At 35.8% G+C, this 21907-nt stretch overlaps 2 long non-coding RNA genes across 2 annotated transcripts in view; both read right to left on the reverse strand.

The window, feature by feature from the left end:
- Nucleotides 1-2498: 2498 nt before the first annotated feature.
- LOC116183402 (uncharacterized) lies at nucleotides 2499-7691 on the reverse strand. Its single transcript, XR_004148028.2, has 2 exons — nucleotides 7038-7691; nucleotides 2499-2829 (listed from the first exon to the last, which is right to left on the reverse strand). It is a non-coding gene; the product is annotated as an uncharacterized LOC116183402 (long non-coding RNA).
- Nucleotides 7692-8655: 964 nt separating this feature from the next.
- LOC110483304 (uncharacterized) overlaps nucleotides 8656-21907 on the reverse strand; it is a 35711-nt gene continuing 22459 nt past the window's right edge. The window contains exons 2-3 of the long non-coding RNA XR_002467551.2: nucleotides 16524-16685; nucleotides 8656-8704 (exon numbers count right to left, since the gene is read on the reverse strand). This is a non-coding gene — a long non-coding RNA (uncharacterized LOC110483304). The remainder of the gene's footprint in view (nucleotides 8705-16523; nucleotides 16686-21907) is intronic.

Here is a 21907-nt window from a genome sequence, read left to right on the forward strand (position 1 = left end):
GTCAAGGACAGAGTGCATACCATTCCTTAAAAAAAAAAAAAAAAGAGCCATTGATTTTGTTAGGATGATAGAGAACTGTACACATTTTTAGAAGTAGGTTTTTCCTATAATCACTGGCTTATCTCACAAGACATGAAAGCAAAAAACAAACCTGGTCTTTGTGTGATCATATTATAGCAGCCAGAGCATCAAATACTACCTTCTGATAAAATGCAACCATGCAACCCATAGATATTCTTTCATTTCTGACCTGCATTTGACACATTTTTTAAACCAGACAGCGCCACTAAGTTGTCTTGTTTGACTTCCTGCATAAGACATACTAACTCCATCTTTCATTCTCTAACTCCAGTAACAGGATGGTTCTATGGTAAAGCATGTTCTTAAAGACACACTCAGATATAATTTGAAGACATCAAGAGAGCAATTGTACGTTGCTGAAAAATTATTCAGTAAAATTAAATATTTATTCTTTGCAATACCTATGAAATTCTGGCCTGGGCTCAAACCTCATTATGACAGGTTCCACATGCATGTAGTACAAAAAGAGTGAATGGATGGCCAAACAATGCAATTACTCAAAGTGCTAATCCCTCTCTTTTGGCTAGACTCCTATCCAAATTGACTCTAAATTCTCTTTCAGGCTGTTTTGCTGGGCTTACTTATTTCTGTTGATTTAGCCCACAAATTCAAGTTTTAGTAATTCATTATTTTGTTGCCAAATTGCACAGTGTTATAAGATGTTTTCTTCAGACTTACAGATTACATTTTGGGTAAAGCAAACTGTAATATGGAAATTTTCTGTAGCTGTACTTACCCACCTGGATCTATGTAACCTAATATTTGAAAGAATTCAGTAGAAGAGATAGAGATGATTGTGTTTCTGGTAAGTAAAAGCTAATGAATTGAGTGTATAGTTCAACTGGACAGTGCCAATCATAACTCTTAAAACACTTGCAAGTTGCTTAGGATAGAATGTGCTTGTGTTTGGATGGGGTATAAGTTTTAAAAAGAGGAGATCAAACAAAGCAGTAATGTGTATTACCTTTGTTTACTTTTCAACACCTATACATTGTACACTACAAGCATTTTTGCCTCTTCTTCATAAGTCACTGTATTTTGAATATATAGTCAATCACAACCCCCTCATCTGCTGTTCATATATCTCAAGTCAGAGTTCACTGCTTCATTGTATGTGAGTTATTTCATGAACATTTTTTGCAAAGGGAGATAAGACTACAGTGAAAAGAGCAGTTTTCAGGACTAACAGTTTGTACAAATTCCTTAATAAATTTAAGAAATAATGTGAAGATTTTCTTAGACTAAATATTATATATAGTGAGTGTCAATTGCAATGGAAAACTTAAAAAAAAGCAGTTTTGATCTTTTATCTGGAACTCAGACGTCTTCCAGCTTTGCCTTTCAGCATGTTATACTAAGTATTGGCCCCAAATGATTGAACAAACCTGTACTAAGACATCTTTTTAGTTTTGAAAAACATAGATTTTGAAACCTCTGAATGTTTGCTTTAAAAATGAAATCAAATTTCTGTGTGGTGTATTGTGAAAGAAAATTTTTGCCAAATGCCTCCTATGTTTCTCATTCAGTTACTTAATTTGTGGGTTTTGATCTGTGCCACAGGCTGCCCTCAACCTTCTCCTTTGCTTTGAATATTTAAAAGGAGAATGGATTTAGTTGTGCTGTAATGCCTGCTGAATGAGAAGTATTTACTGATGGAAAACTGAAGTAGCAAATCTTTAAATCCTATTGGAGCAAGAATATAGCCAACAACATTTGCATACAAAAATACCTTTTTAAAATACATGTATCATTTTTAGTACAGTCTAGCCCTTAAATGTCTTACTTATGCTAACAGTTAGTCTTAGATGGATACATTTTGGATGTCAAATTGGACAAATTCCATAAGCCTCCTCAACTGAAACATGTAAGTAAAGCAATTCTCTGTTGAATGTTTTCTACATGTTTATTCATGTTATGATGTGTTTTTATTTTGAAGGTGATTAAGTCAGACCCTGTTTTGCTTTAGATATGCCTGGAAGGAGCTGTTCTTTGTGCACATGCCTGTATCCCTTGCACCATCTAAGCTACTCAGCTGAATTAGAACACTTAGACAGTGGAGAGAAATATTTTTGACAAAACAAAATTCTTTCTATATTATGTCTTTTTGCCAAAACAAAATGTTTTTCATATTATTTTGTTCACGGGTTTTGGGGTGGAGTTCTTTTTTTTTGTTGTTCTGTTTGCTACTAATTTTTCCAGCTCTGTAAAACAAAATTAAGGTTGCACTCAGCTCTTACCCCACAGTAACGTTTTGTGCCCTTTTTGCTTATTGTAACCTGAAATGTCCATTCATGTTAATTAATATTTTACCTCTATATTTCTATCATGATCTTTCCAGTTTCTGCAGCTGGTTTCATCTTTCATCATCACCCTTTTTTGGAAAGATGACGTAAGACATAAGAAGACATAGACACAAGTTTAGGTTTTGAACAGTAGTTACTGTTCTTTTAATTCCTAGGTACAAACAGTGTGATCTGCACATGCATAAGAATTTCTTGCTTGGACACAGTTTTCTTTTTAATCTGGATAGTCAATAGACTTTCAAACTGTCAAGAGGCTTTGGTACTCCAGTTGACTACTAATCCATCTTTATTGTCAGTTGTGGAGAAGACTGATGACCTCAGCTCTGAGAATGTCAGGTCTTCTAAACTGATCTTGCACCTTCATTCTCCTTCTATTTTCCAGGTAGATAAGAGGACACTTCCCTTCAACCACAGGAGCACATGCAGAAGAAACATGGACAGAGCTCTGAAGAAAAGTGCAGAGGAGCCACAGTCACTGAAAGTAAGTTTTCTTTCTCCTTCTGTACTCATCCATATGCATTAACACTGTGGGTGATCCCATGCACTTCAGATACTTGCTAATTATCTAAAGGTAAAACTCGTGTTATAGCTTCTTCTGAAAGACAGGGTGGGGGGACAGGAGTCAAAACACCCATTATTGTGGAGATCCATAAAGTGTATTCCTACACAATAACAATGCCAGAGAAGAGATGAGAAAGGGAGGATAAGGTTCTGTTCTGAATAAAGAGAGAAAATAACTCACAAAAGAATTTGATGAACTCTAGCAGTGGGGGAACTTCTCAGGTCTTCAAACTAGTTCTAATTCATACTAGGAGCAGCAGCAAGGATGAGCATGAAGTGATATGAGATGAAACTGTTCCTTGAGTAAGAATGTTTTACATAATCCCTCAAGGCTCATTGTGTAATACTGCCAGGTACAATCTATAATTACTTCTTTTTTTTTTTTTGTTTTGTTTTGTTTTGTTTTTTTTTTTTTTTTTTTTTTGGTTTTTTGGGTTTTTTTTGTTTCCTTCACTTCTATAAATTTCCAGTCTTGAAACGAAGAACTTTAGCTATTGCTTTCCTTGGTTAAAATTTAGTTTTTGTTTCTAATCTTTGTGGTGAAAAGCCTGACTCTGGACAAAAATTCAAAGAAAACCATCTGTCTAGAGAGAAACTAATCCAGTAAAACTGTTTGTGCAGGGAACAGCCTTCCTCCTGTGATAAGCAAAAATATGACTTCAGCAGGGTATAAGGACAAGTTTGAAAGTGCAATGAGCAAATATTCGGGTTTAGTGGCAGAAAGACGATGTATAGCAGCAGATGCATCTCAGATCATCATTGTGCTAATATTTAAAATTAAAGTAGCATGTTATTGAAAATTTCACCCTAAATCTTCATGATTTTTTGAAAAAAACCTTTTAAATCTCATGGTTTTGGAAAACAGAAGAAAACTTTGGAATTAGGCAATGTTAATGAATTACCAGAAAGATTATGTAATCAATCTTATGAAAAATGACCTGGTAACAAGCTCTGGTCTTGTTTTTCAATTGTTGTGTAATTTTTTTTCCCACAGGTCCAGTAGTATCTCATTACCACTATTTCTAAAATCATCTACCATCAGGAATGGAAAATAGGTGAATAATTTTTCTTCAGTCCTATGGTCCTTCAGGACAGAACTTAGTACATAGCTGGGAGTGCATTACTACTCTGATTAGGATTTGCTACTATATTCTTATTAGGATGAAAGATTATGCTAGACTGAAGCCACAGGTGATCTGATTCCAATGACCACAAAATTAAAGGTCAGCTTGAAGAGCAGGAATCAAATTTCTTTCCTTATAGTTTACTTCAGAAATCTATGAAAGTGTTGTGCATGTTTGTTAACATCTGTTGCACAGGATTTTTTAATCTGCTTGATAATGTAGATCAAATGTCCCACATTTTTCTCTTGCTTGACACAAACAAATTAATTTAAATTCAGCAAATCATACTGAAAATCCTGAATTTAGTAGGCTTATCTGTGGTCTGATTGAAACTAAAATAATTGAGTAGTGGGTGAAAATTAAAAAAAAAACTAATAAAAAACAATCACCTAATAAAAAACAATCACTAAATTCACCTTTTTCTCATAGGAAATAAATGTTTGGCATTTTTTAAGTTTAGGCAGAATAGGATGCTTGTAAACTGAATTTCTCGATCATGTACAGATAATAAATATTGGGCAACTGAGAAATTCTGGGGGAAAATATTTGATTTTCAATAACTATATCCAAGATCCATTCAGCCACAACAACATTTCTATTTGTGACACTGAATATGGCTTTGAGCTCTGTACAGATGAGCTTGTCGTAAGATTTTCAGATTTCAAGCCTTTTGATGGTAGCCAGTTGTCCACAGAGTCTGTGATACCTGTTTGATGCAGCTGCCTGTTGAACTGCTTAGCATCATCATTTCCTATTCCTCTAAACATAATCCTAAAAGCAGCTTAATAACAAATGTGTTAGCAAAGCATTGTGGATATCTGTGTCCTGATATTCCAGCCTGGGATTACTCGGTACTTATTCCTCTCTCCTGTCTCAACACTTAATTTGCTAAAATCTAGAAACAGAACCACTCTACTGTTTTCCTGTCATATATTTTTAATGTAAGCTACAAAATCTCCAAATTCTAATACTACTTGTGCCATTAGCACAAAAGCAAACACAGTTGGAGAATATGGCTCAGACAGTAGGGAACATCAGGGCACTGGATAAAGGAAGCATAAAAAAATCAACCCCAACCAATGTGTCTTGCCGGATGAGAATCCTTTCACCAAATCCTACCATAATCAGCAGGTGCCAGTGACTTTGTGGGTTGAAATAAAGACTGAAACCTTCTCCACATTCCTAGGAATTGTTCTCTGGTCTGTTTTCTCCAGAGCTCAGCTTTGAATCTGTAGGGAATGCCATAGGCATAGGAATATCCCAGTCTGTAATCATGCTGCTCACCATTTCTCCTGTTGTCTTTTCCATCTGCTTTTAAAAAGTTCTGCAGAGCTCATCTTGCTCTTGAGAAAAAAAACAATTCCCACCTTCCTTCTCCTTTCCAGAAGCTTCCATTTTAGAGTACAGCAGCCAGAGTGAGGTAAACAGAGCCTTCTTCTTGCTTACTGTCAACACAACCTCTTTAAGATAACAAAAAATATGACTCTTGATTCATTCAATAAGCTGGAAACAATCTATCATTTGTAGACACAGAATTAGAGGAGCAAAGAGTTCCAAAGTTAGACAATTTTTAGCAACAACTTGGATTTAAGGAGACCTTATTTCACTATATAGAAATTGAGCTTTGTCCACTATTATTTAACTAGGTCCAGAAAATACTAGTTTGTGCCTTTCAGCATATAGGACACCTATTCTCATTTCTAAATATATTTTTCTTTGGTTTCACAATGGATAGAGCTTATTATTAAATAAAAGCCATTCAGTTTAGGTTTCTTGCAACACCTTTGGTCCTCAACAAGGTGTTATTTGTTCTATAAGTTTATTTTACACAGGTTGCGGCCAACGTTGTTTTCTGTTGTGGTCAATTCCTTTAACACACAACTATCTGTATGCATCTGGACAATTTCTAATTATTTTAAATCACCTGAGGATTATGAAGCCCAAGGATTTCCTATTCCTGCCATTGGAAAATAACATACTAGGGAAATTGTTCTTCCAGTGTTTGTGATACTCTCTGCTAGTCTGTAAATTATTTGATTCAGATTTTGTTATTTTGGATGTGTTTCTACACATTCTATCTGGCTCCTGCCTTCATTAGGATATTTAAATACCAAAAATTAATATAATGGAAGTGTCTTATTTTTCAAATGCTCAAATTGATAGAAGGACTCGGATTTATTTTGTTTGCAAATCTGGATTTTAGGATGAAGAAAGTAATGTCAGTTGTTTTCAAACACGGGAAGCAGGAAAGTTGTTACTAATTTTAACTTTAGTAACTAATTTTAAGAAAATTTGTGTTTCCTATAGTTAGACAGAATCTTGTGTACCTCTATAAAGAATTTAATAAATTGAACTGATCCCATTTATTTCTATTGTGACTATATTGATATGACAACTAGTACATTCTACACAAAAGCTTTTATACCAGCAGTTTTGTAGTCCCACAATGCCAGTAATTTTTGGAACTTAATGCAAAACTAATTTCTCTGAATTAACTTCTTCTCAGTAAATATTTCAGCAAATGTCTCAGTTTAACTACAAAACTGATCGGTGGTAAAAGTTAGAACTTTTAAATATATGTTTCTGTTTGAAGTGTCAAACAAATTAGAAAAATCTGTTTCAATGTCATTGTCTTACTAATAGTTTTTGTGCTGAAACTATTAAATTAAATAGAAGTTATTGCTGTGCTAGGGGTATTTTAATCTATTTATTAGGAAATTAGTGAATATAATCTAAAAACCTCTACAACTCCTTTCAGCCAAGTGTTGCCTTCTACGCTGTCAAAATGGGCAGCTGAAATGAAAAAAGCAAGACAAAACTGAACTAGAGTGTGAGTGAATGCTTTAGAAGAAAAATGGTTTCCATGAAAATCCCTGGTCATCAGATGCACCTGCGCATTGAGGATAGGCAAGAAAACAGTTCACCTTGTCAACATTGGGTTCAACTACTCTGTCCCACTCAGCTGTACCTCAGTTTACTTGCTGAGTGAGGAAGGAGGGATCTTCAGAGCTCAGAATCCTCATTGGAGAAATGGCTGCTGCCTCTCAGCACTTGGCTGGCCACATGAATGGGTCTGGAGCAGCGTACAACCTTCAGGCACTGTTTTGTGTGGGCTTGGCTGAGAGTACATCAGTTCTTTTCTTCAGAATATTTTGACTCCTTCAGTGCTACTGATTACCCAACTGAGAGCAAAAAATAAATAAATATAAATTAAAAAAAAAATTCTCTTACCGCTGTGTCAAATATTTCTTCATTTATTCTCCTTTATAAGTTTTTTTGTTTGGTTTTTGTTTGGTTTTGGGGTTGGGTTTTTTTGTTGTTGTTGTTTTTGGGGTGTTTTTGTGGAAAAAAACAGCCATCTCAAATATATCCACTATATATTACTGCTGAAATCTGTACACTTGCAGCACTGAAACCTGCAATTCCTTGTTATATAAATGTACTAAACATTACTTTCCAACACCAGTTCCTCGTATCCTTAGCAACACAGGCTGCAAAGAGCTCACCAGCCTGGTGTTCTGCTGCATGTATGAGCTTCCAAGTCAACTGGAAGAGTTTTGGTTTAGGATTCAGAATCTTCCTTTGACCAGTTCAAGCTATAGGTGAGGGAGACTCTCTTGCATATGGTCTCATGAAAGCTATAATTTCAATGTTTATCAATGGAGTATACAAGCAATGAACCAAGAGGAGCTTCTGAGAAAATAAAATTTTCATGGCAGAAGCCTGAACAATTTATTCTGTCCCCCCCACCATGACCATAGAGCAAAATATTTTAATACTGAAACTAAATTTTTTAATATAGCTCCCCTTAATAACTTATAAGCATGCACAAATGTATGCAAGATCAATATTATATCTTTCCCAAAGCTTCTAGAAACTAATAATTTTCCTTGTATTATAAGGCAGAAATGTGAGAAATCTTATTACAGACACACTTGTCTGTGTCACTGTAGTAAGATGCTGCTATAAGACTAACAGTTGACATTATTGTGCCTGGTTTTAGCCAGTGAAGATTTTAATTGGTTCTGGAATGAAAATCTCCTTTTAAATCATTCCTCCCCTGGTGCCTTCATGTTAGCCTGAGGTTTTGTCCATTTTCATGCTAGTTCTGTACACACACAAAGTAACAATAACTTTGTTTAGAGTTAAGATTGAGTTTTGTTTCAGCAGCTGTCGCTGGACTCCACTGCATTCCATGATGTCAAAAAATTGATGAGAAAATCACTGATGAAGGCAACATCACATGCACTTACTTTCAAATATCATATTAGGCAAAACATTCATGGTCTTCTTAATTTTTTTTACGCTGTGTTGAGAACCAAGAGAGGAAGCCCAAGAGCCCATCAGTTTTTAGGTCAGGTGGCTTTGAGCTGCACACACCAGGATCCTGCCTCTGCCTCCAAAATAGACTGGTGAGAGAAATGATACAAACATGAGGTCATTCTGTACTTCTACAGAAATCACTTCTTCCAAAGTATACAAGGAATAATCTCTCTATTAAAGTGAGGCCTGCTACATGAAGATGGGCAAAGGTTCAGCTGGAGGGAAAGAAAAATATGTTCTTATACCAGGAGATGTTCCTGCCTGATCAGTAGGGAGCAGCTTGGTGGCTCATTTGCTGGAAAGCCTTGGGACCTGGAAGAACAGGTAAGCATCTGTCAAACAGGTCACACATTTCCCTCGGCAACATGAGTAGGGATTGTTTTTGTTTTCCTTCAGGGGTTTCCATTAAAGGAAAAAGACTTAAAGGTCTGTGAATGAGGACTTCAAGTGGAGAAGTTACACTGCCCAACTGTGCTGGTGATGCCAGGTTAGACATCCCCCTAGCCAAGGTCTGGGAGCCTGTTGTGTCTGTACTCTCTGCACCCTGATTTTTCAGCAGCAAAACATGGCTGGGTCTAACACAGCTTTTTTAGCATTTCTGCTCCAGGGCAGCACAAAATCATCATCCCCAGAAAACAAAACAAAACAAAAAATTTAAAAAACCCACCACCACCACCACAAAAAAAAAAAAAAAAAACAAACAAAAACCAAAAAACCAAAACCAAACCAAACCAAACCAAACCAAAACCAAAAAAAAATCCCAACCAAAAACCCAATGTAATTAGATTTTGCCACCACATTAATTTTGACCCAGAGAACTTGCTGAACATTGTGCTGCCTGCAGGTAATACAGGAGAAGGACTTCTCCAGTCTCTAACAAACTCTTGCCAAGAGGGGTTTACTTCTGTTACTGTAATGCTCTTTAAAATAAAATTTAGTCTGACAAAAAGCAGCTGCAAGAGAACAACAATACCAGTTTCTGATGAAAATTTGAATGACTGGATTGTATGCTGGGTATTATTTTAAGCAAAAACATTTCTTGTGTATAGCTTGTGACTAAATTTGGCTGTCTTACAGCAAAAGTTCAACTGAAATAAAAGCAAATGATTTTACAAATGGACTTTATAGCCTCATCACTTACAGGATATGTAGTACCTTAAACCTAGAAGAGCATATATAATTTTTCATCCTTAATCTGTAAGTAAATCTGAGTTAGTGAGAATAGCTCAAATTGGAAAAAGTAAGATATTTGAGTCTCATTTTTCCCTCTTTTCATCAGATGAATTCAGAATAGGAAAAGTGGTTTGCAGTCATTGCAAAATAGAAAACAAAAGAAAGAATATAGGAAGTCTTTCTGTATGCTGTTTGTTTTCCAGTCTCTTTTACCAGCTTTTGACCTAAAGTAGTTTCCAATGAGGTGTACCAGTGAAAAACAGGGAGAAATTTTGTAATGCAGCAAGATAAATGTTAAATCAGCATTGATAGATATTAAATCATCATATTGATTGTTTTTTGCCAGTGACAGTGCATTGAAGAGATCTGCTCATTTTCATTTAATGTTTTGTTTGAATGAGTGATCGTTTCATAACCACCTAGCTGCCTGAAGTGAAGCAAGTCCTGATTCAATTGCCCTTTGCTTATGCAAAATACCAGTTTTGAATAGTTATTTGACTCAGTAGTAAGTGGTACCTTAATGTATTATTCTGCAAACTAATTTATTAAAGATTTTTCAAACAATTCAGATTGGCTTTGTGTGTTCAGCCTATGTATGAATTAATTTGGTTCGCACCTTATATTTATGGATCGGCTGGTTTCAATAACAAAAAGCAGAAAAGCACCTGACATTATTTTGGGGAGGTTCAGACAAATCCATACCTATGACTAACCACACTGAAAAAACTACCTAAATTTGAGAGCATGCCTAAACCATGCAGAAAACCAATTAGGTTTTACTCCATAAAAGCAAAATCTGAAGAGTAAATGAATACGCACATGGAATTAGAGACACATTTCCATGTGAAATTTCACCTCTGACACATCCTAATTTTTGGGTACTTAATTGTGCTGTTTCCATGTTTTTTTAACTTGGTGTTTTAGCTTTTTTGAATTTAATGTTTATTTGTTCTGGAGATGGATAATGATCAAACATCTGCCTTTGGATGTACTGGTCAACTGCTTGCAGGCTTCACCAAGAGAGGAACACCCCAGTTTTGGGTCCAGAAACATTAGCCCCTAGTCAATCAGTGATTACTTTTCCATAAATTTGCTATAGGATTTATTCTCTCCAGCAGAGGGCAGTGGAATGGTAGGTGTATGTATATGAGACAGAATTTTAATTTAATTTGGAGAGAAAATTCAAATATTCAGTAAAAAAAGTTGAAATGAGATAGGCAATAAGCAAAAGAGATCATCTTCATTCCCCTTCAGGCTTAATGTGATTTTGCTTTGGCTTTATTCCAAGAAATACAGAGGAGACCTCTTGATTAACAATGGTATGACATTATGAAAAATATTCTAGTGCTTAAGGATTAATAAAACGTGAATTTCTGAACGAGAAAAAAAAGTGTTCTGAATTCCTTAATTACAAAAAGTCTCATTTAAAGTATTTGAGAAACATTTTTTTCTCTGAGGAAAAGATGAGTATTTCTGTCAAAAGTATAGACCCCTTTGAGATATCCACAGCACTACTGGTTTTAATAAAAAAATATGCAGACACATAAAGGGCCCAAGTCTTTAACTATTTATTGTGAGATAAGGTGCTGTTTCAGATTTCTGACCTTTGCAAAGCTGAAAATGCTCCCAAAATGTCAAGACTGTGGCAGATTGGAAATGGCATGGCTTGAGCCTGCAATTGCCTGGTTAGGAATAAGTAAGACTCAAAGCTTTTATTGATGGCTATGAACCACCTTTTCCCCTTGCATTTTCATTTGTAGTATCTGCTCCAAGGGTTGGATGCTCAGCATCTGAACCTTAGCAGCTTTGGTGGCATGTGGCAAGAGCTAAATAAAAATGATTTTTCCTGTGTATGCTGAACTTCTTTTCTGTTGGAGCTTCCCTTAGAAATCTGGTAAATGAAATTGTTCCTTCTTATGGCTACCTTAATTTAAAGCAAAAGAACAGCAGAATTTTCAGTTCAATTGACAGCAGGATTCAAGTAAAGTAGTGCCACAACTAATAGCAGTTTTTGACAAGAATGCATGAAAAGAAAATAAATGTAGTTGCCTGAATCTTCATTTTCTAGTCTCTTTTTGCAGGTGCCTGATTTAATGCCCATTTTTTTTTCTATAAGTGTAGAGTCTGCTTTTCTTAACCTATTTTTATTGACTAAATTTTATCTTGGCAGTTTGAACAGTAAAATTCTGTAAATAATACAGTTATCCTGAAACAAAAGAAACTGAAGAAGGAAGAGAGGTAATAAAAAATGAGAATTTTCAATCTGAAGTGAAAAGAAATATTGGCATGATATTGAGCTGCCTGTTTTTTCCCTTAAGTCATTATTTTGCAGAATAGCTACATTCCACATCTTCATGAGTCGAACCAGTTGCTAGGTCAGGGTGATACACAGTGTTGGTCTATCCCTAAAGTTGAATGACTTTGCAGAATAATTGCTGAATATCCCAAAGTTTGCCTTCTAAATATGCTATGATGTCATCTCATATCTTCTTTCATTTACCCTCATGATACTGTTTTTTGTGGGTTTACATGGTTGTCTTTTGCATTTTAAAACATCATCTGAAGGCATTTTACATTTTAAAAATATTTTCTAACTTTTTTCTATTCCATTTGCATTTGTGTGAAAGACATTGATGGCAATAAATAATTGGAGTTAGGAGAAAGATAGTGAGTTCTAGATATGAATATAAAATATAAATTGCTGTGTGTATGTTAGGTTCTGAGCTAAACTCCTGAAAAACACTTCAGGTTTGAGATATTACTGGCAAGCAAAGAATCAAGTTTTCAATTCCAGTTATTTACTTTATGTAAACATCCTGGTTGCAAATGAACCACGAAAATGTTGGATGAAATCATGTCCTTCATCTAAACCTACAATGAACCTACAAGCCAAAAGAAGTATGTTCTTTACAGCTACATCTCAAAACTCCTGATGAGCTTCCAGCCTGTTTGGGTTTGCATGCCTTACAGTTTCAGCCATCCATAAGCATTGCCCTTTGATGTATATCAGTACTTTCTACTAAAGTAGCTCTGGAGCAATAGCTCGAGCCTCCTATTAAATAAATAAATCTGCTCTTAACTTCCAGAATTATAAATAACATGAGGAATGTCAAGGCAACCTTGGGGGTTAGCCAAGTCTTGGAACAGCTGCTATGACCTTGCATATCAGCATCTCAGCTTTTATTAGTGATTAGTTTGTGCACAACATGGAATTTCTTGGATTTTACATTAATTTAATTTTTTTTTTTTTTGCTACATATTAGGAGAATTTTAGGAAATAGCAAATATTTACAGGCTGCACAGGACTTCCTAGGAGGTTTGCTTGGTAGGTCTCTAACTCTTTGTTATTCATAATAGAGAAATGTCACCAATTTGCCCTGGTACAAAGTAATCACTGTGGCTGTACTGTAAGATTCTGTGAGCTAAAGCCACTGTCCTTACTATAAAATTTTATCCTCTGTGACCAACCACACAGGATGCAGGACCAGAAGAGAAGCTTTGCTTATATAGAGAGCTGTGAATAGTAGAAGTTTTGTAGCAACAAATTCTCTTCCCACTGCAGAAAGACATTAAAGTGTTCTTTAATTAATGTCTAATTTTAAACTTGCAATTAGTCAGAGTGAGAACAATAGACATACCTATGTTAATTTCCTTAATGTGTCAAAGCTGTACTGATTTCAACAGATGTATAATCAAGATTCTACAGTTCAGTAGCTGCTGGATAAAAGCTAAAGTATGTGCTCAATGAAAGGCTGAATTGAACTTTTCTTTTACAGTTCACTAAGGTTTTATGAACACCTCTTATTAGGTATGTAGTAACTTATTTTGCCACTAGACTTTTCTAAAACTGAAGCATCACCCAGATGCTTCTCCCAGTATCTCCACTGGGCTCAATTATTCCAAGCAGTAGAAAGCACACTGCCTTAGTTTTATAGTTCTTGAGGCTTTTCTGAACAAGAGCATAAAATTTTGAGGCTAGAATATCTGTAGTATTTAAAAAACCCACTGATAAGTATATAATTTTGTCTCTGATTTTTAACATTATTTATCTAATTTCCATCACTTCTATACTATATAAAGTTTTTTGCCTGCTGTGTCCACTTTATGGTTACAACAGAGGTACTTTTGCTGGGAATAAATATGTAGATGCTACATAAGGACTAGGAACACTGTCCAGTCAGCAAATTCTATGTGCCAACAGCAATATGGATTCAAGGTGACATCCAGAGAAATTCAAGAAGATATTCAAGAGAATGGTTTGATTTCTATGTCAAAACTCTCTCTTGTGAAGAGGATCTTTTTTTTTCTCCATTTACTTTCGATATCAATACTTCCCATACATTCAGTCTAGACTTCTGCTTGTACCGTATTTGACAAGTCACAAAATTTACAATCTGAGTCAAAAGTTCAGATTTCCAAATACTAAGAAGGATACTTAAATAATTAACCCATGCATGCCAAGAATTTATGAGTACACAGAAACCTATTTTTTGATAAACTTCCCTCTTATGACTGCTGAAGGACTCATTAAAGAAAGAAAAACCATAATTAAACATGGCCGACATGCCTATAACATGGTAGATCCTAAAGCAGGATCTATAAAATAAATATCAATAGACTGTTCTTTAGAGATGCGTTACCCTTTGAAAACGTAGCCATGCAATGATTCTGCTGTTGTTTCCTGGGAGTGCAGGGATGATATTTTCCAAAATATTCCTTGACACTTTGTGCTTAAGTTAAAGATTTGCTCATGTTTTGAATTATACACATGGGGCTTAGCTTTACCTTTGGTTTTTCTGATTGTCATAGGTCTGAAACAATGGACAGGAAAATGCTTCTTATATTCTTTTCAATATATTATGCTTTCATCTTAGCTCAGATAGAACAAGAGGAAATCCGTTAACTCTTAATTTTATGCAAATACACTGAAGTTTAAGTTGTAGGAGACTTCATTACAGTGCACAGTTTTCTAGTACTTTTGTAGCATTTTCTCTTCTCAGACTCTGCCTGAAGGTGAATTTGTGTACAATCCATTCAGCTATACATGGAAGTATCACAGTGCAAAAGTCATGTTACCTTCAGTGAGGGAATTTTTCCTTTGATTTTCTTTCTGTCACTCCTTCCCCTATCCCTTATTTCTTCAACACACATGTTCAGGGAGTAGTTTGAAATGCAATATTTAATGAGAAATATGCTTTCAGCTGTGCAAAAGGGGATGTTCACATCACTGTGGGCAAGCAACCAAAATATGATGTATTTTCTTTGAGTATTTGTACTAGTAAAACTGAAATGAACAAATGTTCACCTAAAGGTATGCTCAAAAAATGCATTACTGTGAATGAAGTAAATGTACTTAACATTCCAGGCTGTTGCCCAAAGACTATGTAACCCTCTCTTAGTCTGCACTTGGCTTCCAGCAACAGTACTTCTCAAGGAAGATGCCAAGATAGACATAAGACTGAGTGGCAAATATTTTTACAGGTTGTCCTAAGGTCCTGGCCTCATTCAAATCCAGATGCCTGAGTTTTACTCCTGCAGAAAACAATATTCCTAAAGACACTTGCTTGAACACCTCTCTGGGACTGGGATACAACTGGGGTATACACAAAGATCTGAGACCTTCTCAGCAGTGCAGCCCAGGCTACATTCATTAAATTCAGGCTTCCAAATACTTCTCAGTATACTTGGCCTCCCAATGCTGTGAAAGTCTTTCCTAGTCCCCAATAAGGCATGCATTGCTTTTTATTGTAGGTGGTTGTTCAGGTGTAAGTAAGGAAAGAGTGAGATTTGATCAGATCAAAAATATTGCATTTTGGGCTACTATTACACATATTTGTGTGAGATGGTTATGTCAGGCAGTGTGAATGAATAAATATTCATTTAATCTAGCTACTTTTTTTAACTGTATGTTTGGATATTGCCAGCTAGCTCAGCTACATGGAGTGGCCCATGCAAAGACAAAAAATGACAAAGAGGAAAAAAGAAAAGCAGGCCAGCAAATGTTTCTTTACTACATGGCTTTTCTCTGGTAAGATGAAAAGCTGCATTTCAGCCACTGCTTTTTGCGTGAAAGCACAAACAGGGTGCAGAGGTTCAGTGCCAGCACATCGACAAATGGAGCAAAACACGTGGAACAGTAGGTGTCAAGCCCCAGAAGAGCAATTAATCATGTGTGCTGTTGCTGCACACTCTGGAGAGGTGATGAGGTTCATTCTTTTTCAGCTGGGCACTTTCAAGAGCACAGCTAATTCAGCATGAGCACAGCAGCTGGACATGAAGCCACATTAGTGCAGCATTGTGGCCCACTGGAGTAATTGAACAGTAAACTAGGTTATTTGCCCACCTACTTTTCCTGCATATTAAATGGGAGATAATGAGTAATTGCTTGTGGTCTGTTTGGAAAAAAATGACTGTTTGTTCAGCACTTTGAAATCATAAATCAATATATGCTGCAAATGCAATATGCCACCTAACAGCCTCATTCAACAGAGAGCTGCGCTGGAGAGGGAAAAAGCTGCCCCTCCCTGACTCTCACATACTGCCTTCTGCAGAAAATGGTGATGGGAGTGATCCCTTCATCTTAATTTGAGAACAAATATGTCCAAGGGGGCTTAATCACCACCTTGGCCTAAATGACAAAGCCTAAGTGAGGCAAGAGGAAGATAGAGATTGTGGCTGCCTGTATCACTTTGACTTCCATCAGCATGACTCTTCAGTTAGCAATCAGGTGGCCTAAGAATTTCTTTTGGCACTCCTAAAGCATTTCCAGGCACATCAAGCTGATTTTTTCAGTCAAGGCTCTAAAAAGAAAGGATATCTTTATGGAACTAAATCTGAGGGTTTCTTCCAATGCTGGCTTTTGGACTCCTGATGCAGGCTGAGGATTCCTGGTGAGATAAATTTCTCTAGCTCATGTTGATGAACCAAATAAGCTGGTGCATTCCCTGAAAAGGCTTACATAAGCTTCCAGGGCTCCCTGACTCAGTGGTTTTCTTGAGATTTTTCACAGGCACAGCATTTCTGACCTCTTTTCAACACCACACTGCTCCCTGTTTCTAGTGGTCTCCTTTTTCTGCACTCCAGGGATCTTCTGAGGGATCCTCTGGAAACAGGATTGCAGCTGCAAAGAAAAGAACTGAATTAGGTTCCTTGAATTCACAGCATTCCAGAACTATCTAACTGTTCATACCACTGTACAATATTCTGTCAAATAACTGGCAAATCCTAATGACTTCATGCACCAGTATGTTTTTTTACTATAGACACAAAAAGCTGTAGTCGGATTTTCATTTTCAAGATTAACTCTGCCCTTCTGTTTTCTGCCTATGCCATAACTATAACACTCCAACTCAAGGAGTTAAACCAGTCTTTATAGTGAATCTAGAGCATATACTGATCTGTGTGATTTTATAAATATAATTATGATCTATGGGGTTTTTTTCTCTTCAGCTTGCAATAATGTACGGGCATGGAGACACGGTGGCTGAGATGGAAATTCACTTACATTCAGTCCATCACACCTTGTCCAAAATACATGAATGACTGTTGCAATACTGCAGTTATTCATAACAGAGACAGAAAGAGGGAGAAAAAGAGTGTGATTTTTAAAACTTGTAACTCAAAAAATTCCTTGTGAGTTTATTATATTAACTTGATATTTTTTACTGTGTGACCTACACTAAGCAATCCTCACAGCAAAATGGAAGGAATAAGGAGAGACTGGTTATTCAGGAACAGCTGCTTGTTTTCAGCAGCATCAGTTGAGAGTTTTTCACATTCTCCTTCTCCGCCTCTCCCCAAATGTTCAGCCTGCTGTGTGCAAGCTGGGTGTTTACAGTTCAGGACTATGGAGGAGGAGGAAATATTTTGCCTATTGTTCAGTGACGTCAATGGCTTCGCTCCCAGTCACTTGAGGGACGCTGGTGCTCAGCAAATGTCAGTGCACTGCTGCTACTGCATGTGCCTCACAGTCTGCTTGCAGGGATTTAAGGTCTCTCCTTCAAGATAGATCCAGCTGGCAGACGAGGCGGGTGTGAAAGGCAAGGAGCAGTAGCCATGGAAAGCTGCTCTGCTGCTTTTTGCATGCGAAAACCTCCATACTAGTTTCTCGTTGAGGCATTAATATGGCATCTTTATTAGCATTAAATACAGAATTCAGCTTAAAAATGTATTTTATTCTGCACCAAGGTCTTTCTTTTCACATTCTTTTCCTCTGTATTAAGAAGAATTTTCAAACCTTGTTGTATATTAAAGACCTAAAAATCCCCCACAGGATACTCTGACAATTTTAAAATTAATCAGGATAAATAATTAGTTAACTCGAAAGCTCAATTCAGTGTTTTCCTGCAGCATTCTTACAACTATTTTGTTGCCAGATATTGAAAACTGAATGGAAAATGTATTTTGCTGAAGATTTTTTAAGCTCTGGGCTGAATTTTTTTTTTTTTAATGCATGTTTTTTGAAAGCATGCTACAGTTGATGTTCCTAACTGCAACTGGAAAGCCATTCTTCAATCACTTTATTTTCATTAAAACATATTCGAAATAATTTTTTTTTAAACTTTGTTGCTAATATTTGAGATTTAAAAATTTATATCTGCATCCTTTGTACATATGTGCAGGAAAATGGGGTTTTAGAAAACGCAGAAATTTTTCCTTGGTGTCAGTGTTTTTCTGTTAAGTTTTTGTAGCTGATATCGGACAGCTTGGTTTTGAAGAAATAATTAATTATATTTATGAACAGAGATGTGATTATGGACCAGAAGATCAGCTTACTAATTATCTTGATGTAAGACCCTGGATTTATTTCACATTAATATAATAATCACCATGAAAATGTCAAGTATTTTGAGGGTTCATCAAAGCTTATAGTATCGCGTAGCACTGTACTGATACCTTAAGATAAAGGGAGAACATAAATAGATACTGCCATTTTGCAGGAAAAAATGGAAAAGCTAAAAGAAAACATCAGTGAACAAGGAGTCTAGCATCAGGGTTACAGTGGAAAATAAAAGGGTGAGACAAACTATTGTCAGTGCCTTTCAGGTCTTGACTTAGCCAGGGATCATCATCCATTGCTGACAAGTGTATACAGTCACAAAAAAGATTTAATAGGTAGCCTGGCTTTCTGTGCTGAGAAATAACTTTCGATGTTTTGAGATAAAATGTACTTAAATCTGCACACTTTAGATTTTAAGTTGCTCATATACATAAACCATTCACTGATTAACAGACAAAGTCCTTACTCCATAATTATTCCACACAGTAGATGACTGAGGAATGTATGAATGGCTTTTTTTAAATACACATTAAATTATAGGAGCAATTTTTTTTTCTGGAAAAAAGACATATACCTGCTTTATTTGTTTGCTTGCAAAACCTTAATCATCACTCTTTAGATTTTCCCAGATCCCAGGTGGGGTTTTTTTTGATTCATTTTTATATACTGTGATTTTAAAGCAGCAAGGATGTGCAGAATGTGACCCTATAGAAAACTGTTTTGCTTCTATTTCGTCAAACCACCCAGATCAGAACCCTTCTTCAAGAGAAGGATAATCAAAAAATCAATTATGGCTTTTTTTTTTTCCTGATATACTGTGCTGGGTTTGGTCAAAATGATAAATACCTGGCAAGATTTCAAAGTATTCTAAAAAATATGTTTTAAATCCGTGTTGAATGTTGGCTTCAACATCCAAATATAGAGAAAGGAAAGCCTATTATAGTCTCACTGCTTTTATTCCAATCACTCTATAATCTTTCAAAATGAAAACAACTGTTAAAGGCAGATTTGTTACCACCACCTCTCTTTCAAAGAGAAAGATACTGAATTCAGTCTGTAGATTATTCCTGGTGAAGAATGTTTGGTATGGCTTCTGCAAAGTATTGCCAATATATCTGTGAATCCTTCATCAGTTTTCATACCAAAGGCAATAAATATTGAATTCTGCTTTATCTGTTAATTTCAGAATGCCCTTCCACTCCACTTAAGAAGCCTTTTTTATAATATTAACTCAAAACAAATAATTATTTTATAGAGAAAAGGCACACCTTTCTTATTTTCTATGTAGTCATTTTACCTCATGGATAGAAATAGGGGAATAAAATGTCTTCTGAATTTGGATCACAAATGAATTACTGTTACCACACTCCCCCAGTAATGCTTTCCTGACTTTTCAAGAAGTTTCAGGAGCAGATTAGTATCACCTAATATGAAGGAATATAAAGATTATAAGACATAATATACTGCAGAAAATGTAGTACTTTGTTTTCTTGAAAGATTTTTGCATAGGTGCACATATATATTAAAAATCAAATTAATGTAAGATGATGTATCAAACTAACATAAAATACTCTTGTGAAAATATAGTTATAATTATCTTATCTTTACAGACAAAGACTATAAGTCTCAAAAGACCAATCCCCAAACTATAGTTTGTACTTAGAAATCTTTTCATAACAGACATGTTCAAAGATACATCCAAAATTATTTGTATAAATAAGAGATGAATGTTGAAATACTCTTCACTCAGCTTTGTTTTCTAGTGCCCCATTAACCTGTAAACAAACATATTTTTGCCTTTCAAATTCTAGAGGAGTTTCAAAATCTAGAGGATTTAGAAATCAGGCTTACATTTTCTCTATTTGTCTTATAGGGCTTTTTCTAACACCATCAAATAGCTGTTTGCCAGCTTTCAGCTGTAACAGGAGGGAGATCTGTCATCACCCATAGGAAAACAATGAATTGTGTCTAGCCAGAAAATAAAGTGAGCACTTTCTTCACATAATAAACTAGCTCTTGACAGAGCTAGTTTTTCAAATAGATAATACAGAAGTAAGAATATGTAATTAATTCTGTTGTTATAACATTCTCCTGTATACCAGGTATAAGAGTTTTGGAAGCAAAACCTACTGCAAGTTTTCTGGGGAAAAAAAAAAATAGTAAGTGATTACATCACTTTCTGCTTCAGTGGGTATGGGTAGGGACATAAATTAAGAGGGAATTTCTTTTTCTCCCTTCTTCACTCCCTCTCTCCGCCTCCTTCAACTCCTTCCCTTTCCATCTGCCTTCCCTCCCCTTCCAGCAAGACAGATGTCTAAATCTGTTCTTCTTTGTACTGTGTCTCCTTAAACTCCTGCAAAACAGTTAAAAAAATCTTCTTTAAATTAGTGTATAATGGCTAGGTACATCAGTTGTTAGTATGATATCCATATTGTTAGAAAAATAATTTTGGAGTACATGAAAAGTATGAGATGTGAAAATTTCATCTGCAGACAACACAAATAATTTACATGGTTGTTTTATTTCCTGTGCTTGTAGTCTATGTTTTGGAGAAAATCTGAGCTTGTGAATTGATATTCTTTACAGTATTCTATCCACCTCTTGACCTTTTCTAGTGGCTTGGGCTTTACTCTTCAGACTCCTTGAGAACTGCTTCAGGGTAGTTGTTTCTGAGAAGATTTTTTTCTGAGCTTCACTATACTACACATAGTGATGGCTCACAAGCCAGACTTGCCAAGAATGCAGAGGACCATTCTAAAGTGGGCATTTCTCTCACTTGGGCTCAGAGTGAAGACAAGCTTTGCTTTTTAGGCGTAAATCATATTTTTACACAACATTTTTTTCAGTAAGAGAGCAGTCACTAAGGAATAAGTAACTAGCTGTTTTCATGAAAATCAAACTGAAATGAAATGAAAACATAGTGAACCTCTTCAAATAAAGGAGGAAAGTACAGTCCTTGTGGTGAGCAATAATGTCACTATTTAACACCATATATGATTCCTAAATAAACATTATCATAGGATATTAACATTAAATATATTTATAATAATGTCTCAGATCTTCTGGGAGTCCCATATATTTTGCAGACTATTTCTCAGTCACAACTGCAATGCAGTGGGTGGAACATTACAGCTTTCTGCATCCAAAAAAGTACACAGAATCTTTCAGGAGCGTGCTGTGTGCAAGAAGGATAAAAAACCAAGCTAGCAATCAAATCAGAAATTTGCAAGGAAATACAGATGGGGAGGGAAGAATTTATTTTTTTTTAAATTTCTAAACAATAAGATGCTGTTTCATTTCTCCTCTGCAAGATTACATGTCAGCATGACATGCAAGTCTCATGTCAGCATATTAGCCAGGGCATCTTCAAGTAGCTGCATATTTGATAATAAATGGGAAACAGATAGAAGGAGGCTGGAGGAGGGGAAATTTTGCATATTGTTAATCCATATAAAAGTTTGGGAGAATGGTGCCTGTTGGAAAGTACCTCCTCCCCTTTCCAGGATAGCATGAGAAATGGAATAAACACCAGATGCACTAATACCTAGAGGGAATTGTGTCAC

This window comes from Lonchura striata, chromosome 3 (assembly GCF_046129695.1).
Source record: "Lonchura striata isolate bLonStr1 chromosome 3, bLonStr1.mat, whole genome shotgun sequence".
NCBI classification, from domain to species: Eukaryota; Metazoa; Chordata; class Aves; order Passeriformes; family Estrildidae; genus Lonchura; species Lonchura striata.